The 20,405-nt window shown below is 47.5% G+C and overlaps 1 long non-coding RNA gene across 6 annotated transcripts in view; it reads right to left on the minus strand.

Annotated features, from left to right (window-relative positions):
* Positions 1 to 20,405, minus strand: part of LOC110260952 (uncharacterized) — a 255,028-nt gene that overhangs the window by 170,423 nt on the left and 64,200 nt on the right. For all 6 annotated transcript variants that reach the window (XR_014805882.1, XR_014805881.1, XR_014805885.1 and 3 more), the window contains one exon: positions 1,956 to 2,129. This is a non-coding gene — a long non-coding RNA (uncharacterized LOC110260952). The remainder of the gene's footprint in view (positions 1 to 1,955; positions 2,130 to 20,405) is intronic.

Genomic DNA, 20,405 nt, shown 5'->3' on the forward strand with positions numbered 1-20,405 from the left:
AGCTTAACTGATAAAACTATAAAACTCTTTGAGGAAAACACTGGAGAAAACCATTATGGCATTGGATTTGGCAGTGACTTCATGGATACGACAGTAAAAGCAAACAACAAAATTTAAAAAAAAGATAAATGGACTTCATCAAAGTTAAGACATTTTGTGCATCAAAGGAGGCTATTAAGAAAGCAAAAATATAGCTTACTGCGTAGAAAAAATATTTGTTAAGACATTTTGTGCATCAAAGTTAAGACATTTTGTGCATCAAAGGAGGCTATTAAGAAAGCAAAAATATAGCTTACTGCGTAGAAAAAATATTTGTAAATCCTATTCTGATAAGGGATTAATATCCAGAATAAACAAAGAAGACTTAAAATTCAACAACAAGATAACAAACAACTCAAAAAATAGAGAAAGGAGGAGTTCCCTTGTGGTGCAGTGGGTTAAGGATCTGACATTGTCACTGCAGCAGCTCTGGTTGCTGCTGTGAGTAGGTTCAATCCCTGTCTTGGGAACTTCCACATGCCATGGTGTGTCCAAAAAAAAAGAAGAAAGGACTTGAATAGACACTCTCAAAAGAAGATATATAACCAGCCAATGTGCAGAGGACAAGACGTTCAACCTCAGTAGTCGTTAGAGAAATGCAAATCAAAACCACTGTCAGATACCACATCACACCTACTAGAATAGCTATAAATTTTTTAAAAGCAAAAAATGAGTGTTGGTGAAGATATGGGAGATTAGAACCCGCATGCATTGCTGGTAGAAATATAAAATGGTGTAGCTGCTATGGCAAGTGGTTTGATAGTTTCTCAGAAGCTTAAATACTGAACTCCACCATGGTGACCCAGCAATTCTGCTGCTAGGCCAGTATCCGAAATAACTGAAAGCAGGGAATGAAGCAGATACTTGTACAGCAATGTTCACAGCAGCATCATTCACAGGAACCAAAAGGTGAGAACAGTCCAAACTGCCATCTGCAAATGGATGGAGGGTTATTCCATAGACATTCACGGGAATGTTATTCAACCCTAAAAAGGAATGAAATATTGGTACACGCGACAACTTGGATGGACCTTGGACACATCGCACTAAGTGAATTAAGTCAGATATAGAAGGACAAATACAGGTATGATTCCACTTCCATGAGGAATCACAGAATATGCAGATTCATAGAGCCAGAAAGTAGAAGAGAGCTTACCAGGGACTGAGCGGGGAGAGGAAGGGGAGTTATGGTTTCATGGGCACAGTTTTTATTGGAGATGATAAGTTTTGGGTGTAGATATGGTGATGGTTGCATAGGGTGTTACTATGTTTAATGCCACGGAACTGTACACTTCTAAATGGTTAAAGTGATAACTACTATGTTATTTATATTTTACCCACTGTGAACCAGCTACTGTCCCAGGTCCTGGAAATCTGATATGAACTAGGCAGGGTACCAGTCAGCAGACTGGGCACCATGGAAATGGAATGGAGACCGGTGATCAAAGAAGAGACAAGCAAAGTCACAGAGGAGTTCCCGTCACGGTGCAGCAGAAAAGAATTTGACTAGGATCCACGAGGACACAAGTTCGATCCTGGGCCTCACTCAGTGGGTTAAGGATCCAGTGTTGCCGTAAACTGTGGTGTAGATCGCAGACGTGGCTCAGATCTGGAGTGGCCATGACTGTGGTATAGGCTGGCAGCTACTGTTCCGATTTAACCCCTAGCCTGGGAACCTCCATGTGCTGCTGGTGTGGCCCTTAAAGACCAAAAAAGAAAGAAAGAAAGAAAAGGAAAGTCACAGAGGACACCCCGGGTTTTAAATGTGAGTTTGAGAGGGACTGAGGATGCCCCTCGAAGAACTTCTTCAGGCAGAAGAGTTGCTTCAGGAGTAAGCTTTAGACAGTCTGTGCTTGAGCAGCCCACATGCCGTTCACAGCTGAGGAGTAAGTGTTAACCTCTGTGAGGCCACTTACCAACCGTGAGCCTTGGCGTAATCCTCAGTGTCCCTCAGTGATCCTCTGTTTCCTCATCTGTAAAATGGGGGGATGATGACTGAGCATTCCTCACAGGGCTGCAGAGAATCCAGCCACTCTCTCTGTTGAGCGCCCAGCATGGGGCCAGACCCAGAGCCAGGGCCGTCCTGGGACCTGCAAGAGAGAGTCAGGGGAACACAGCCTTATTGCAAAGAAGCTGAGGAGGAACCAGTAATTATAGTGTGGAAGCTTAGAGAAGATTACAAATGGATTAAGAGTGTTGGTCATTTGGGTTGAGGGTCAGATAAAGCAGTGGTTTGTGTTTAGAGGCCAAGTGACAGCCCCCAAATATGTGCTCCTACTCTGGAAAATATGCAGGGAAAAGACCTACAGAATAAAAGACAGATGCTGCTCTCCTATTGCACCCCCGCTCTTGAGCATGCATTCTCGAAGGCAGACTCTCCAGCACCATTCAGATGGCTGTCCCCCTCTCGCATACAGGCCACAGGAAGACAGGCTCATCTCCAGGGGGACCGCCAAACTTGACTGCCAATGACCACGGCCAATGGCAGAACCCGGTATGGCCAGCTACTGATAAGGGAGGACCAGAGGCCTCTGCTGGATGCCCTCGCTTGGTTGACAAAGCCCCCCACCCCCCACCCCCAGCTCCCAAACTTCAATCCACCTTGGCAGGAAGGCGAGAAGAGGAGAGAGAGGAGGCCCCGCATTTGCCTGGATTATTTATCCAAAAGGGACAAAGGGGCACATCCGGGCTGGGCTTATCTCTTTTTCCTAAATCACATTTTCTGCTCTTGGGTAGAATCTGGGCTGGAAAGCAAAGTTTGGTGCAGTTACAGAAAAACGAAGGTCCATTTTCGCATATCTGAGTCTGTGGCTACAAAGGACAGCGGTGCACCCTTGGCAGCTTGTCACACAGAAGGAAGGAGGACACCCCCCACCCCCTGCTATGTGATTTGGGTCCAGACACTTGTATAAAAGACTCTCACTTCAGCAGTAAGAGGAAGGCGAATGGGAGAGGCTGGTTTGAATCAACAGAGGTAGGCCTTGGGGAGTTTACGTTACAGCATCAGATAGAGTAGAAGTTTAAAGAAATGTCTTAGCAAGGAGTTTCCATCGTGGCTCAGTGATTAACGAATCCGACTAGGAACCATGAGGTTGCGGGTTTGATCCCTGGCCTTGCTCAGTGGGGTAAGGATCCAGCGTTGCCGTGAGGAGCTGTGGTATGGGTTGCAGACACCGCTCAGATCCCGCATTGCTGTGGCTCTGGTGTGGGCCGGCGGCTACAGCTCCGATGAGACACCTAGCCTGGGAACCTCCTTATGCCGCAGAAGCGGCTCAAGAAAAGAAAAAAAAAAAGTCTCAGCAAGAGTCTTGCCATTTCCCGGCCCATTTCCTGGAAGAGGTGCCCTCAGAGTTGGGACTTGACGGAGAGGTTACAGTGAAAACCTAAAGACTTGGCTGGGTTTTATTTTCCCCCTAAAACATCAAGAACTGAGGGATTCCATGATGAAAGACAAGCCTTGGCATTGAATGTGGAGCCTTCTAGCTCAGTCATGGGGATCAGGCCAATCTAGCAGGACCACACTCTAGCATGAGCATCAGTGTAGCTAGAAAGTTCTTTGAGAGCCCGAGCCGAGCTCCACCATTAGCAGAGCTGTGCTGTGTGATTTTGACAAGTCCCCTTAGCCTCTGTGAGCCTTTTCCTTATATAAAAAGAGGACACTAACACTTACCTTGGAAAATTCCTCTGAGGATAAATGAGAAACAGGTAGAGAGTAGAGCCAGACCAATGTCTGGTCCATGGAGAACATTCTCAGGGAGCAGAAGTTAGTGCTCCTATGGCCTCAGGCGGTGCCCTGGGTTGGATCCCAGTGCTGCAAATGCTTCTGCTGCCTTTTACATGTAGCCCTGTTCCTCTCCTAGAGCCCTCCTCTCCTCCTAGAGTCCTGCTCCTCTAGAGATGCTGAAAACTCGTGACTTCGCAGGATCCTCTCCAGAGGCCGCCTGCTGTCAACCTGCCATGATCTCAGGCACAGGCTCAGTCATGTCCACAGATGGCAGCCACAGGGCTCCAGGAGCCAGGGAAAGCCACTCTTCCTTGGGGGGCAGAGAAGAATCCAGCCTCCTCACAGCACCCATCAGGGCTGATGATGGGGAAGCCAAGCTTCCAGGTGCCTTCTGGTGCCTTTAGGGGCAAGGCGTGGAAGCGGAAAGAGCGTGTGCAAAGACCTGGCACACTGGAGGAGCAGACAGCAAGCAGTATATCCCAAGACAAGAGAGTTAGCCCAAGGATGGCAGGAGAAGATGGTAGGGGCGGGTCATGAGGACAGACTTGGGTGCCAGGCATTCCTCTAAGCCTCTGTGGACCCATGCAGGCCTCACAACAAGCCCAGGTGGCCAGTGCCGGCATCTACCTCCCCTTTTACAGATCATGCAAAAGGGATGATTTCTCATTGCACAGCCAGGACTTCTTTTTTTTTTTTTTTTTTTCAGGGCTACACCTGTGGCATATGGAAGTTCCCAGGCTAGGGGTTGAATCAGAGTTGCAGCTGCCGGCCTACACCACAGCCCCAACAGCACAGGATCTGAGATGCATCTTCGACCTACATCACAGCTCACAGCAATGCCAGATCCTTAACCCACTGAGCGAGGCCAGGGATTGAACCACAATCCTCATGGATACTAGTCAGGTTCTTTACCACTGAGCCACAACGGGAACTCCACGCAGACAGGATTTAAAGCCTGCCCACCCGGCCTTCCCGGCAGGGCTCTGATCACTCTGTTCACTGCCCCAGGCACAGGGCACTTGCTAAAGGTATCAGGCCATATCCTAAGAGCAGTAGGAACTCAGTAGGATGCAGTCCATAATGTCACCTGCATCTTGTGACAAGATTCCTCTGGCTGCTGGTAGAGGACAGATTTGAGGAGGCCAAGAGTGAAATCCAGAGGCCACCACCACAGAGCCCCTGGAGGTGTTCTGGACGACGACGACGACTGAGATTAGGGACCCTGTGGCTGGGGTGGAGTTGAGGGAGGTGGGGGTGGGGGGTAAGTTTTAGAGACGAGATGGTGGGTGTTCCCACTTCTGTGCTTTATCCTAATTCTATTTGTGGAATAAAAGAATTAGCCCTGACTGGCTCAGTCCTGGGGGTGTAGAGGGAGGTGTCAACTCACAAGGGAGCCTGGGCAGCCCCTCCAGGGACCTGGCTGTCACTCCCACAGCTTCTCCTGTCAGAGTGAGGGGTGGGAGCTCTCGCCCCCAAAGCCGAGGGTTGCTGGAGCCGGCGGATCCCCAGGGACCTGCATTCAGATGGATTCTCCAAGATGGGAGCAAACAGGGAGACAGCCCTCCCAGGAGGCAGGAGGCCCTCTCCAGTCGCAAAGACCCCTCGTGGGCCAACCCCTCTGGCCCTGGGGGCAGAGGCTTTAGCCTGGATCACCAGGAAGGCTGGGAGCCGCGTTCTGACCTAAGCTGGGCTGCGCGCCTTGGCAAAGGCAACCAAAGGCGCCAGAAACTCAGGCAGGTTAGCCATTGTCAGGGGCTGCTTGAACCAAATCTCACCTCCAGGTAGGAGTACCTGCTGTGGCTCCGCGGAAACGACTCTGACTCGCATCCACGAGGGTGCAGGTTTGATCCCTGGCCTCGCTCAGTGGGTTAAGGATCTGGCGTTGCCGTGAGCTGTGGTGTAGGTGGCAGACTTGGCTCGAATCACGCGTGGCTGTGGCCCCAATTTGACCCCTACCCTGGGAACTTCCACATGCCCTGGCTGCAGCCCTAAAAAGACAAAAAAAAAAAAAAAATTTAAACTCACCTCCAAGTATTATTTATCCCCAGCACACACACCGCCTGGGCTCCCTGAGTCTGGAAATTTCTACCTTTTCAGAAAAGCTAAGAAAGCCCCCCTTGGGGCCTCTAAGCCCCTCAGTGCCAAAATATAAGACCTGGGGTAGAAGGGACCCAGCTTTGGGGCGAAGGGCAGGAAACACTGGACTGCCTCCCCGTCCAGCACCTGGAGGCCTCTGCTATTTGCATTCTGCCGTAGCCCGATTCCTGCAACCACTGAGCGTTAATCTCCACAGCCCAGATTAGTTGATTCGATTAACTCTGGTCCCTGTAGACCATCCCAGGAGCTCTGCCACGCATCCAGAACAAGCCTCACCAACACTTTACCAGCCCGCAGAAGATTCAATAGACTAATCTTTTTCTTTCTTCCTTTTGTATGATTGGAAAATAAATTGAAAATGAATTTCAGGCATTGCTTGTGTTTTAAATATGAGATAAAGGGCGGCCCTGGTGCCTGCTCGTTCAACGGGTGGGGCAGAAAGAAACGGGGGCGGGGGCTTCCAGGAGAAGCAACACAAACACACTCTGCTGGGGAAGGAGAACGCTCTTAAGCAAATGTGTTAGGTTGTGGGTTACTGACATTATTCGTGTCATTAGGCCATTCCATTCCGACACGTGCCCTGAGTATTATTATTATTTTTTGTTTGTCCCTGGAGAATGCCAGCATAGTCACCCAAATCTAAAATTCTAAAGGAAAACTGTTCCCTCCAGCATCCTATTTTATAATGTCTCTTAAGCCACTGGCCTCCCCGTTGAACCATCTGGGGAATTTTTTAAATCTCAGGTGCTTGGGTCCTACCCTGAGGAATTCGGATTTAATAGGTCAGGGGTGGGACCTGGGCGTGAAGATGATTTGTAAAGCTTGGTGATTGTGGTGATTTTCATTTTTCACCTTTTAAAAACATCATCGAAGCTTGTTTTCAAAGAGGACTCCAAGCTGGAGCCGAGTTTGAGAACTTCTGTTTCCAAGAGTTCTCTGCTAATCGCAACATCGGGGACATTCCAAGGTGTCACCAGCTCATGAACCACTCTGTTAAGCAAGGGGCTGTCACATCCCCAGCATCACGTTCGAAACTTCGAGGCCTTCTTACCTTCTTTTTGCAGTAGGGTCTGTGCCTGCCAAGCACTAGGTGTCTTGGGGGGAGGGCTCTGGGTAGACAATGACCCCAAGTGTTTGTAAGGCCACAGTCATGGATGTATTCATACAGGGCCTGTGTTCAGCCTTTGTCATCACTGTCACCGAAAATGATTTCCTGGGTCATAAAAATGACTCTAAAGCTTGACCCTAAAGATCTGACTTGCCTATTTGCTTATTCAGGTTCACGATGTAATGTCAAACACTGCTCTATTAGTGGCCGCTTTTCACATGGAGTTTGCTCGGGGCTGAGAACAGTGATGGTTGGAGGAGCAGCCACATTGTGATGCTGGTCCAGATAGAAGAGTGGCGATGCCGCTGACAAGGCAGATGAGGCTGAGAAAGGATGTGCAAATATGGACTTTACCTTCCGTGGCAGCCACCTTTCCAAGGTGGGCAATTCATCACTGGATAATCAGAACGGCAAGATTCCAGAGACTAAGTCTTCTATAAGAGATGTGTGGTTCTCAAACCCGAGGCGACCACGGTTTCTGCACAGCTCTCCACACACGTTTTAAAATGCACCGAGATCTAATGAAAGTGGACGGCCGCACTTCTTTCAATTCTTCATTACAGATCCAGCACACAGAGACGCTTTCCAAAGTTAGAGCGATTATCAAATAATGAGACCTCAGTCCCCCAGCCCACTTCCTCATCAAACCAGACCTAGGCTAACTTACCTCCTAATTATATTAGCCCAACATTACTATAGGAGGCTGGCTGTGTGGGGGTCAGATTCAGTTACTCTCAAAGAAGAATCCTATTTTGAAATTAAATCGTGAAAACACTGGGACAAGAAGACACACCTAGATACATATCAGATCAATAGAAGGGCGCTGGTACAGTTTTTAAAAGATGGAGCAGGGAGTTCCCGTTGTGGCTCAGCAGGTTAGGATCCAGCGTTGCCATGAGCCACAGTACAGGTTGCAGATGCGGTTCAGATCTGGCGCAGCTGCGGCTGTGGCCTAAACCAGCAGCTGCACCTCTGATTCAACCCCTAGCCTGGGAACCTCCATATGCCACAGGTTTGGCCCTAAAAAGACAAAAAAGGAAGAAGATGGAGCACATTCCACTTTCATTAACTTACATGATTCTTGCTCAGCTCTGTGCCTTCAGCTAAGTCACCTTAGAGCCAGCATCAGGATGGTGGCTTGCTTTTCAAAAACAATAATAACAAAGAACATTTTTCAACACAAAACATCTGAGCGTGTGATTTTTTTTCAGTCGCACGCAAAGACTAACAATTTCGTAAACCGAATGCTCTCAATTCTTTTATTAAGCGAGTCGACTCTAGGTGGGGTGTCAAATTGTTTGAGGTTATTTTTCGAAAGGTCCTTGAAGGACGTATCTGGGTCTGTCTTTTAAATATAGGTATTTGTAGATTCTGCCTGCTGGCCACCTAAGAAAGTACTCAGCCCTTGATTTGCACACAAGCCTTTTGGAATTCCGAACACCTCTGCCTTCTCCTGCAGAATATTTTTACAGTAAGCCAAACGTCATCCATTTGGAATCTATGATATTTCGCCTTTGGAATGGGGGATTCCTTTTGTCTGGTTTAAAAGGACCCTCTCCTCGGAACGTTTCCAGTGTGTTCAAGAGGAACAGGGTCCAAAATCCATCACAGCGTAGGAATAACATTTAAAAATCCTCAGGCCGTTGACCAGCCGAGTCCCGCAATTAAATCTTGACATCAACAGGACGCCAAACTGCGCGTTTTTAATTGGATTCTCTCCTGACGACTTTTCCTGCCATGCTTCCCCATGGAGGGGGCTTGATGCTGAGTCTGACGCCTGGATGATTCGAATTCCTCATTGACAACCTCTCCCAGGGGGCGATGTTCCATTTAGCAGATTCGGCTCCACGTAGCAGGCCCCCAGTAAGCATTCCTGGGGTTTAGAATGTGGCTCCTCACTTTCCATCCACCAAGCTAAGAGTAAAGGAAACTCAACCCAGGCGGGCTCCCTGTCCTTCAACAGAACAGCACGGGGTCCCCCAGATCCTGCCTTCAGACGTGGCCCCAGGAACTCGGCCTCTGTGTGGTGAGCCCAGGGATCTGCAAGGGGCTGCCAGGCTGGGCTCCACCCTCCCACCGGGCATCTCAGCCAGACCCCTCTGCTGGCCCCACCCCCCATCTCCTTTCTTCTGACAAAGTACAGCATATCAATGGCATTTTAGGCTTAGAAAGTTCAAGGGTCAATCTTCAAGGTGCTTAGGGCAGGGAAAACGCCCCAGAGACTTGCAACCAAACTCAGTGTTCAATAGGCAGGCTGGTGTCCTTGGGGCGCCTGACAGCAAAGACATCTCCAAGTAAATAGAGGCATCCCCGTGTGAAAGCGCCAGTGTTCCTCATGCTAATTAAACAAACCAATTATGGTAATTAACTGGCACAAATGTTTAAATGGCTGTGAGTCAGAGGGAAGGGGTTACCCTTAGCTTCCACACAATTATCCTGGTAAAAACGGGTTTCTAAACAAGCGTATACTAAAAATGTGTGGTCCCTTTCAACAGGCAGATATTGAAGTTCTTAAGAAGGATCCGCCACTCTGCTCCATCCTTAGTCGGTTGAGGACAGGAAATATTAGAAAGAAAGAAACAAAGTGAGGAAGAGAAAACAGAAACCAAATTTTTTAAATCCGGCTACACTGGCAAGGACGTGATGGGATGTTACTTTTCTCATCGCATAGTGATAGTAATTAAAGAAATTCAGTTTCAGTGAAGGTCACCTTGACTTTCGGGAGGAAACAAGGCCTGAATGATATGCTAATTAGGACACCTCTCTTTGAAAACTGTCTAAATGGCTGAATATATATATATATATATATATGTATATATATATATATATATTTTTTTTTTTTTTTTTTTGAAGCAGACCCATGGTTAAAATGGTTTGCACCAAGTTCTGGCTTTTTTGTTTTCTTCCTAAAGAGAGTTGGTTGGTCAAGTTGATCCCTTGTTGTTGAAATTCAATCAAGGGCATTAAAGTGTAAACCAGTTGAAAAAACAAAGAGCTTTAGGGAAATTAGTTGCTTCAACAACAACAAACAAGCCCTTGGTAATCTTCTTAGAGAAATTAATGAAGAGCAAACCCCCCTCAACTGGGGAGAAGAATGATCTCCGGCTCTTAAAGCAGAGGCCTGGGAGGTTTAGAGAGAAGGTGTGAATGAAGGGAGGAGGATTAAATCCAACTTCAGTAAGAACACAAAGAAATTGGGGGGATCTGAGAGCACAGCACACCCATTTTCAGATGGAAGACTATTTTGGAGGGCCAATGGGGTCCTAATCCTTTATGCAAATCTCCTTAGATTGAAGTTTGCTTAAGTGTTTTATTTCTCTGCATACAATTAACATGAGAAGCTCTGAAATGCTAACCGACTTCAAAGAAGCCTCCTGGTCTAGAAGCATTTCAATTTATCAAGCGTGCTTCATTTAATCATCTTCCAAAGTGACCTGATAACTTCAGATGAAATCTCTTTTTTTTTTTTTTTTTTTGGAGTCTCCACAGCCTTACAAGCACTCGAAAAGAAAAAAACCACCCCCCACCACCCAACAAACAAACAAAGCACCCCCCTTCCACACTACAGGCCAGAACTTTATCTTCTTTTGGTTGGTTTTAAGGTTGATAAGTAACCCTCCTATTTTTACTTCCAATTTGATCGTGTTCCCTGCACTCCTCTTTTTGATTCAACATGCAAATAATCCTGTACTATGAGGGGTGTTTGGGGTTTTTTTTTAACTTTTTATTTGGAAATAACTTCAAATGCACAGAAAAGTTACAAAACTAAAAACAATATGAAGAATAATACTCTTTTCCCTTTGCCTAGATTCGCCTACTATTTTAGCGTTTTATTCCATTGCTTTGTCCCTCATGTTTCTTATGTGCGCGCGCGCACACACACACACACACACACACACACACACACACTCCCTTTTTTAAACTTCTTAAGAATACATTACATACCTCATGTTACAGGCCCCAGATACTTCTATAGGGATTTCCGAAGAATAGGAATATTCTCTTCCATAACCAGAATGTCCTCACCAACTTCAGTAGAAAGAACCTTGATACAATAACCTCTATCTAGTTTATCGTTTTTGTTTCAATTGCGTCATTTGACTCAATACTGTTTTGTTTTTGTTTTTGTTTTTCGGGGGTTTTTTGTGTGTTTTTAGGGCTGCACCCACGGCATATGGAGGTTCCCAGGCTAGGGGTTGACCTGGAGCTGCAGCCACCAGCCTACACCATAGCTCACAGCAACACTGGATCTGTAACCCCCTGGTAGAGTCCAGGGATAGAACTTGTGTCCTCATGGGTACTAGTCGGATTCCTTAACTGCTGATCCAAGATGGAAACTCCCACGGTCCCCCTTTGTTTCCCTTCTAAGATTCTCAGCGTTTGAATCCCACTTCTCTTCTGGGCCTCAGGCCGGGGGTCTCACAGGCCATGAAGGAGGTCCAGCACCTCCTGTCTTTAACTCTGATTCGTAGATAAAACAGAGTTTAGGGGATAAATGCCGGGAAGAAAAATAAAGCCGGCCTACGCCAGAGCAACAGCAAGCCAGATCTGAGCCACAGCTGCAACCTACACCACAGCTCATGGCAACGCTGGATCCTTAACCCACTGAGCAAGGCCAGGGTTTGAACTTGCAATCTCATAGTTCCTAGTTGGATTCATTTCCTCTGCGCCACAGTGGGAACTCTGACTTCCCCAAAACTTAACTGCTGATAACCTTTTGTACGCCAGAAACCTCACCAGTAACATAAATGGTAGATTAACACATATTTTGTGTGATATATGTATGTCTACACATATGTTTTGCTTGTTTCGGCTGTACCCATGGCATGTGGAAATTCCCAAGTCAGGGATCAAACCTGAGCCACGGCAGTAACCCCAGCCACAGTGATGACAACTATGCCCCTAACTGCTAGGCCACCAGGGAATGCCCAGCGTATATATTTTATGCATTCATGACGTAATTGTCTTTATTTATTTTTTGATATTTCTAGTCCACCTGGATCATCTGTGAGTTTTGTTCGAAGGGTTGCAAATCTCCAAACAAATTTCCAATTTATTTGCTGAAAAAAAAATCCACGTATAAACGGACCCACAAAGTTCAAACCCGTGTTGTTCAAGGGTCAACCGTATTTTAAAGGTGCCATTTGCCACCCTTACCATCATCACCCCCTATGAGGCAAATCTCTCACAAGGAATGTTCTTGTTGTCTTGCTACTTGTTTAAGGTCATGGAAGGTCTGAGTCCATGGCATATAATTTGTGACTCTTCATGGGGGGTTCACATAAGTACTTAGCGTTTGACGTGGAGACCCAGTTTACTGAGTTTTGTCCACACAAGATGTTTTAGGCTAAAACTGATTTCATGCAATACGTTTAGCAGCACGTGTTAAAGAGTAAGCCTGGGAGTTCCCATTGTGGCTCAGAGGGTTAAGAACCCGGCACAGTGTCTGTAGGATGTGGGTTCCATCCCTGGGCTCACGAAGTGGGTCAAGGATCCAGCGTTGCTGTAGGCTGTGGTGTAGGTCACAGACTCAGCTCAGATCTGGTGTTGCTGTGGCTGTGGTGTAGGTCAGCAGCTGTGGATCTGATTTGACCCCTAGCCTGGGAATCTTCATATGCTGTGGGAGTGGCCCTAAAAAGAATGAATGAATGAATGAATGAATGAATAGTAAGGCTGCCTGGAGATGATTCCTTGTCACTTAGGATGTGAGTGAATGATGACAATTCCTTCTCAGCAGGAGGGCAGGTGAGAATGTTCTCAACTGGTACTTGTTTCTGGAGGGCCATGTTTTGCGGAGAGACACTGTGTGTGTGTGTGTGTGTGTGTGTGTGTGTGTGTGTGTGTGTGTGTGTGTGTGTGTGTGTCTGCCTGTGTGCATTGCAGGACTGTGGTTTGGACTGTTGGACTGTGTGGAAATCAAACCAGGATGGGAGATTCTCTTAGATTTGCTGGAAGTGAGGGGCCCTCTGCCTATTACCCGGCAGAGTTCACCCTGCTTTATCTGCCTGTAGCATTTTCAACCCTGTCCTGCTGCCAGCCCCAGCCCCTTCTCCCAATCTGTCCCAATTCCAAGAACCCTGGCCACCTTCTTTTTGGCTTCTAGGTTCTGTGCTGACAAAGCTTCTGGACAAGGGGTAACTTTCTAGTTTCCTTAACCCCACTCTGCCCTTCTTCCCACATCGTGATTGAGAGGGGCAGACTCTAAACTCAGAAGGCACGTCAGAGTCCCAGCCCTGCCCTTCTTAGCTGTGTGACCCTAAGCCAGTTGCGGAACTTCTCTGAGCCTCAGTTTCCCCATCAGTAACACGGAGGTGATGAGGCTCAGACCTCTCCACAGAGCTGTAGCAAAGCTGTGATACCTCTGGGGCCACCGCTGGCCCATGCAATGCATTTGTGGAAAATCAGAAAGATGCCCCTTGCTCTCAGAGACACTACCCTGCGTGGTGAACAGAACGGGAATAATTTCAGCCTGACTTGGGCCCTCCTGGGCATCTCTTATGGGGTATTGTTGGCCCAAACCATTTGCACAGATCCTGGAAATAAAACTGCAACTCCTAGAACAGGGTGTGTGCTTAATATACCTTGGCCAGGATCACTAAGTGCTCATCTCAAGGTGTCCTTGGCTCCTCCCCCATGAACACTGGCTGGAGCGCCACCTTTGCTGGGCTTTCAGTGGCCAGGAAAATTTCTTCTCTGAATCTAAACGCGGTAGCCCTGCCCATCCGAGGACTCCCCCCAACGCACCCCCCCTTCCATGGAGCACAGGTGGGGGTGGGGAGGATGGAAGCTACCCCCTAAACCTCCATGTACCTGGTAGCAGCTGGTGGTGTTTCTGAACTTGCAAAGAAAGGAGACTAATTTTCCCTGTTCCAGAAAATGGCTTGAGGCCTCCTAAATGCCCCCTTCAGACGGGCAGCTGGAGCAGGCTGGGGAGAGCAGCGCTGCGTGGGCCTCCCGAGGACCATATGGGCAACTCGGCCCGTTCTGTGGCTACACTCGCCCTGCTTGTCATCCCCAATCATACTTGCTCTAATCCGTGTTTTAATTTACTCTGCTGGTGCAACACCCGTGCTGCCAGGGCGGTCCTTGGGGCCCCCTCATTCCTGCTGCTGATGACAAGGCGTATGCAAAAGGCACAATTATTCACCCACCAAGGTGACAGAGAAGGCCTCTGCCTGGGAATAGGTTTCCAGCTTCTAACATTTTCATGTCAGCCACTGAAGCACTTTGCAGTTTGCAAACAATTCTATGGAGACCTTTTTTTTTTTTTTCAAAAAAGCATTTTGATCCTAGCAAGTGACGAGACTTCAAGTGGTGGACGGCTGGCTCGCCATTGATTCTGAAGGCCCGTCTTCAGAAGGGTGGCCACACGCTCCTATTCAGCTGGATTATTGGATTTTTTTTTTTTTTAATCAAATAAGACTCCTCCGTTTCCCTTCGTCTTCTCCTTCTCCTCCCACACCCCAACCCCAGCCTGCTTGGCCTCAAACAAAGGAAAATATGTCAGGGCCGGCCTATTAATTCGTACAGATTTGGCATTGTTTATGTTCTCATGTGGACCACATTCCAAAGCACCAAAATAAAACAGCTCGAGTGTAGCTTTCAGCTCCCGAGCCCATGATGTATTTCATTTGCTACGGTCCAGCCGTGGAAACAACGCCTTTCATTTTCTTCTGGCCTAAGATAATTTGCTTTCTGTGAGGGCCGTTTTGAGAGAGAGAGAAAGAGAGAGAGGGAGGCAGAGTCGGAAAAAGAGACAGAGAGAAAGAGGGAAAGAGAGGGAGAGAGGAGAAAAGAAAACCACTGCGCTTTTCCTTTTCAGGGTATCATTTGCAATTTAAAGCTAACCTGGGGAGTGCGGGGACAATGGCACTGCCCAGAAAATGGTCCCAGCCGGGGGCCCGCATGCCCAATGAGGGTGATGTCGAGCTATTTAGTCCTTTGTCCTCCCATAATATCTACTTAATGCAGTTCAATAGCAGTGGATTGTTAGCGGCATTAAGGATTCTATTAAGTTCTTCCCAAAGCCCCGCTCTTCTCCTCCAGCTGTTGAGGGCCCTGCCGCTTTCAGCTGAGGCTGCAACAGCACCTTCCGAAAAGCACCTCTGCAAAATGGGTCTTCTCCAGCCTCAGAAAGGCCACCCTTGATTTCAGACCAGAGCCCGGCTCAGAACCGTCTGCCTGCAGCTAAACAGAACAGTTTGCAAATCCCACCAGGGCCCCCCAAAGATTTGCGTTGGGGAGCCACCCCCCCACTCCCCCACCCCGCCTTTCATGTTCTAGGAAATCTACAAAATGCTTCCATACCTCCCATTAAATATAATCTTTCTCAGTCCAAAATTCTCTGAAAACATTTTTGGATCATTTTCAGTTCTGCTTTAGCGAGAATAAATGATCCTCTTGGTTTTGACTTACTCTTTCTTGCTTAGATGCAATTGGACAAGAGTTCCATGGCTGACGTGTTGGCATAATCCTACCTCTTTAGAAAAGCAATTGAACATTTTATAAGTTTGATCTCCCAGTCTTCCTTTTGACCTTGGAAAGCCTGTGCTCTAACTCGGTTTTTGGAGAGGAAGCATGGTGGGCCTTGGGCCAATGGATGAAATGGCTTCTACCTGCAGAAAGTAGACTCAACCTTATTCTCAGCCTCAGGTGAGTTAGCTGGCGGGCCCCCCAGGGCGGCCTTTCTGTCTTAACTTGATGTTCCAAGCCCACCTCCCAGGATCTGGTGAAACCATCTAGAGCCAGGTGGCTGGGTTCCCCTCTTTAGAGCCTAGCCCCGTGCTTGACACACAGGATCATTTATGACTGAGTTCTTGAGAGACCCCCCCACCTCCGCCCCGGGATCCATGCCTGTCTCTTTCCTCGAATGCTAATTCCCTCTTGGGCCCACTGTGCTCCGCAGACACTCCTGGAGAGGGGACCCCTTCTTGCCTGTGACAGCAGGAGGGATCCCAGGCAGAGCAGCCGTGGATGGTGTATGAGCCATCCGCGAGCTGGCTGCTCTGTCTAGAAGGGACAGAGAGAGAGGGAGGCGGGGGCTGTGGGAGGGCCAGCCAGAGGGAGGGGGCTGCACCAGGATTTCACACAGTTGGCTGGAAGAGGCAAGCACTAAGCTGCCTTTTCAACCGCGGTAAACCCCCGTCCATCTGGCCACCCTAAAACTCTGTTAGCTTGTCCCCCTCGCCCAGGGCTGATTAGGCCTCCTGAAGCAGAAGTAACGCCATCAATGGTGTAAACCCCGGCCACTTGAGGGTATTACATTTCATTTCATGCTTGACTTAATCAAAACTGGGGAAATGAAATGTACACCTTTTTGATGTTCTTTTCCCTGCTGTTTAAAGAGAAGAATCTTAACCCATTTGATCTTCACATGCACCCAGTAAATGACCAAATATGGCAAGCCGTCAAAAGCAGAAGGCGGCCAGTTGCCAGGCGGTGTTGGGTCACTGAGAAAGCACTTAATGCGGGCAAACTTCTGTTTGGAGCCCAGGGACATTGTAGTAAATGCAGCATTTCCCCAGCCAGGCTGCCGTTAGGAACTTGGGGAGGGACACGGTGGGGTGGAGAAAAGAGCGTGGCCTTTGACCCAGAGGGAGGGAGCCTAAGCAGACACCTGCTCTTCCCGGGCCTTCGAAGTTTCCCCCGGTTATCATTTACTGCTTCAAATTTTCCCACCCTCCCCCCAACTCCTGGTTAAGAAGTGGACGCCATGTGTCCTTAGGCAAGTTATGTAACCTCTCTAGGGGCCTCAGTTAACTCATCTGTAAAATGGGATGATGATAGTTTTTGACCTCACTGGTTGCCAGGAGGACTAAATGATGGAGTGCGTACAGAGTGCTAAGCACAATGCCTGAATCTTCTCAATAACGGCAGCCTATTGCTACTAGTACTATGTTTTTACTGACGGCCGTGGACTAAACTGTGTCCCCTCCCCCCAAAATTTATATGTTGAAGCCCAGCCTTCAATGTGATCATATTTGGAGGTGGGTTTTAAGGAAGTAATTAAGGCTAAGTGAGATGATAAGAGTGGGGTACAAATCTAAGAGAACTGAGATACTTAGAAGAAGAGGAAGGGAGAAATCACTCTTTTCTCACTTTTTCTGCATTGAGAAGAAGCCATGTGAGGACACAGCAAATGGCAGCCCTCTGCAAGCCAAGAAGAGTATTCTCACCAGAAATTCAACTGGCTGCTACCTTGATCTTGGACTTCTCAGCCTCTGGGACTGTGGGAAAATAAATTTCCTGGGAGTTCCTGTCTTGGTGCAAAGGAAACGAAGCCGATTAGAAGCCAAGAGGTTGCCGGTTCGATCCCTGGCCTCGCTCAGTGGGTTAAGGATCCAGCATTGCCATGAGCTGTGGTGTAGTGTGCAGACATAGCTCAGATCCCACCTTGCTGTGGCTATGGTGTAGGCCGGCAGCTGTAACTCCGATTGGACCCCTAGCCTGGGAACCTCCATATGGCATGGTTGAAGCCCTAAAATACATACATACATACATACATACATACATACATACATTTCCATTGTTTAAGTGGTACTTTTTTTTGTGGCAGCCCTAGAGACTGATGTGCCAGCCCATGAGAGTTCTCTATTCTTGTTATGTATGTGTATGTCTCTTTGATGAAACTCTTAAATTCTTGGGGGGCTGATCCTATGAGTCATCTGCCTTTGTACACTGGGGGGACTAGCACAGCACCTGGTATACAGTGCATGATCAATAAACACCTGCCACATAAACACATAAGTGAGGGTGCCACATTTATGTATGACGAGAGAGCCTTGAGCCTTTTCTTGTCCCTCTTTAGCCACTTTTATGCAGCCTGAGTTGGGGGCCAAGGGATGAAGGGTCAAAACCAAGCAAATACAGGTCTCACTCCAGGGGGCTCATGGCTTGGCTTCCTGTCTCCCCTGGGGGGCTGGGCAGGCTCCCTAAGTGGTGCTTCCTATCTAGGGCTCAGGCAAGCGGGCAAGAAGGTAAACCTCTGGGGTCCTAAGTACAGTGCTGGCTGAAAAGGGTATGACTGTCCATCTAGTTGGGTGGTTTTCAACAACCTTACATAACAAAGAGGGGTGTTTCTTAAACGCCTCTGCCCCAACCCTAAGCCCTGTCTTCTTAATTGGCTCCATAAAGGAATGTTCTAGCTTGGGGATTTCTACCAGGCCTCCCTGGAGAACCAGGAATGCTTCCTTGATTAGCTTCTACCCAACCAGCCTTGGCTGCCAGTAACTCATTCATGACCTTGGACCAGTCATATTGACCTTCTGAGCCTTGGTGTCTTCATCTCTGAAGGGAGCTGATGATCTCCTAGGGCAGAGGTTAATTTGCTTGTGAGGGTGGCTTCTCTCTAGGAACATACCATTTCAGCCCTGAGCTGAAAGTCTAAGCAGCCCCCCACCCCAGGAAATAGGCAACTGTTTGCTTGAAAGAGCAGAAAACTGGAACCAAGTTAAACACACAGTGATATATCCATGCAATGGACCACTTTGCATCCATCATATGAAGATGCCTCTGATGTAAGGTTGGTTTCAAATAAGTCACAAACCAACACACAGAGCTTAATGCGGTTTTGGAAAATGTGTACATAGCACATGTGTGTTTTCACATCACATTATATTTTTATGTTAAATGTCTGTAAAAGCATGGGCTCCAGGAAGTGGACAGACCTTTGATCTGGACTCTCACTTAGTAGCTTCAAGAAGTGGGCAATTTATTAATTTCACTCCTGCCTCTACTTCCTTATTTGCGACCTGGGAGTGATGTGGACATCTCCTAGTCTCTTACGGTTGCTACAAATATTAAGAGTTGATACTGCGTAAGGCTCTCAGCACAGGCTCATAACAGACAGCCAGTAAAATGTGAGCGGTTCTGAAGCATTTTTTAAAAAGTCAGGCAGGATATGCCCTCGAATGATAACCGCAGTCATCAGTCATTTCTATATTACATAATTGCCAGACACCAATTTCTTTTTTCAGGAAGAAAAATACACAAGGATGGGACAGGGCTGATATCCTTTTGGCATGGAAAGATGCCCAAAAGCAACTGGGTTAGAGAAAAGGGGTGTGATAACAATAGCCAAGACTTGGGGAAACAACCTAAATGTCCATTGACAGATGAATGAATTGAGAAGATGTGTGTGTGTGTGTGTGTGTGTGTGTGTGTGTGTGTGTACAATGGAATACTACTCAGCCATAAAAAGAAGGAAATAATAAAATAATACCATTCAAAGAAACGAGAAGTAACTAGAGATTCTCATACTAATGAGTAGGTCAGAAAGAGAAAGACAAATACCCAATGATACCACTTATATGTGGAATCTAAACTATGGCACAAATGAACCTACCTACAAAGCAGAAACAGACACACAGCCATAGGGAACAGACTTGTGGTTGCCAAGGGGGAGGGGGAGGGAGTGGGGGTGGCCTGGGAGTCTGGGGTTAATAGATGTAAATTATTCCATTTAGAATGGGTAGACAACGAGGTCCTACTGTATAGCACTCTATCCACTTTCCTGGGACGAACTGTAAGGGAAAGGGATATAAAAAAGAATGTTGGAGGTCTCGTGGTGGCTCAGTGGTTAACGAATCTGACCAGGAACCATGAGGTTGCAGGTTCGATCCCTGGCTTCGCTCAGTGGGTTAAGGATCCGGCGTTGCCGTGAGCTGTGGTGTAGGTCGCAGACGCGACTCGGATCCCACGCTGCTTCGGCATAGACAGGCGGCCACAGCTCTGATTAGACCCCTAGCCTAGGAACCTCCATATGCTGTAGGTGCGGCCCTAAAAGGACAAAAAGACAAAAAAAAAAAAAGGGAATGTATATGTGTGTATAACTAAGGCACTTTTTAAATTTAACAATTAGCACAACATTCTACATCAACTCTACTTTGATTTTTTTTTAAAAAAAGAGCACATGGTAAGAGAAAGGCTGCATGGAAGGAACCTCTATTGGCCGTGATCAGGAATGTGGGTATGCACAATGAGAGATCTCTGAAAGCCAGTGGATCTCTCCTCACCGGGTGATCACTTCAGGAGCAGGACGGGGACTGGAGGGAAGCCGGTGAGACACCGGGAGCCCAGAATCCTCCCTGGCACCCTACATGCCACACCTGCCTCACCCCAACCCCATGCCCGCCCAGCAGGGCGAGCACCCAGGAACTTTCACGCACCACACTCTTACACGTCTCTATTGTCTTGGTTGTTTTGACAATTAGGCATTATTTCTGTGTGGGGTCTTATTCTTTATAATAATAAAGAATTGTTTATATTAGCCCTAGAGTAAACTATTTTGACAATTAGGCTTTCCTTCTGTTTGTTTCTCTTTTCAGTTCATGTTTATTTTATTTCTATGAAAGAAATAATGCATCATTCTTGAACTGGGTGGGGTCTCCATAAAGACGGAATGCAATAATAGTAATCAGAGTCACTGCTGTTATTTAT

The sequence above is a fragment of the Sus scrofa genome, chromosome 6, assembly GCF_054392235.1.
Source record: "Sus scrofa isolate SSC_HxYL_T2T_F1_AM1 chromosome 6, Sscrofa_HxYL_maternal_Yorkshire_Landrace_v2.0, whole genome shotgun sequence".
In the NCBI taxonomy this organism is placed as follows: Eukaryota; Metazoa; Chordata; class Mammalia; order Artiodactyla; family Suidae; genus Sus; species Sus scrofa.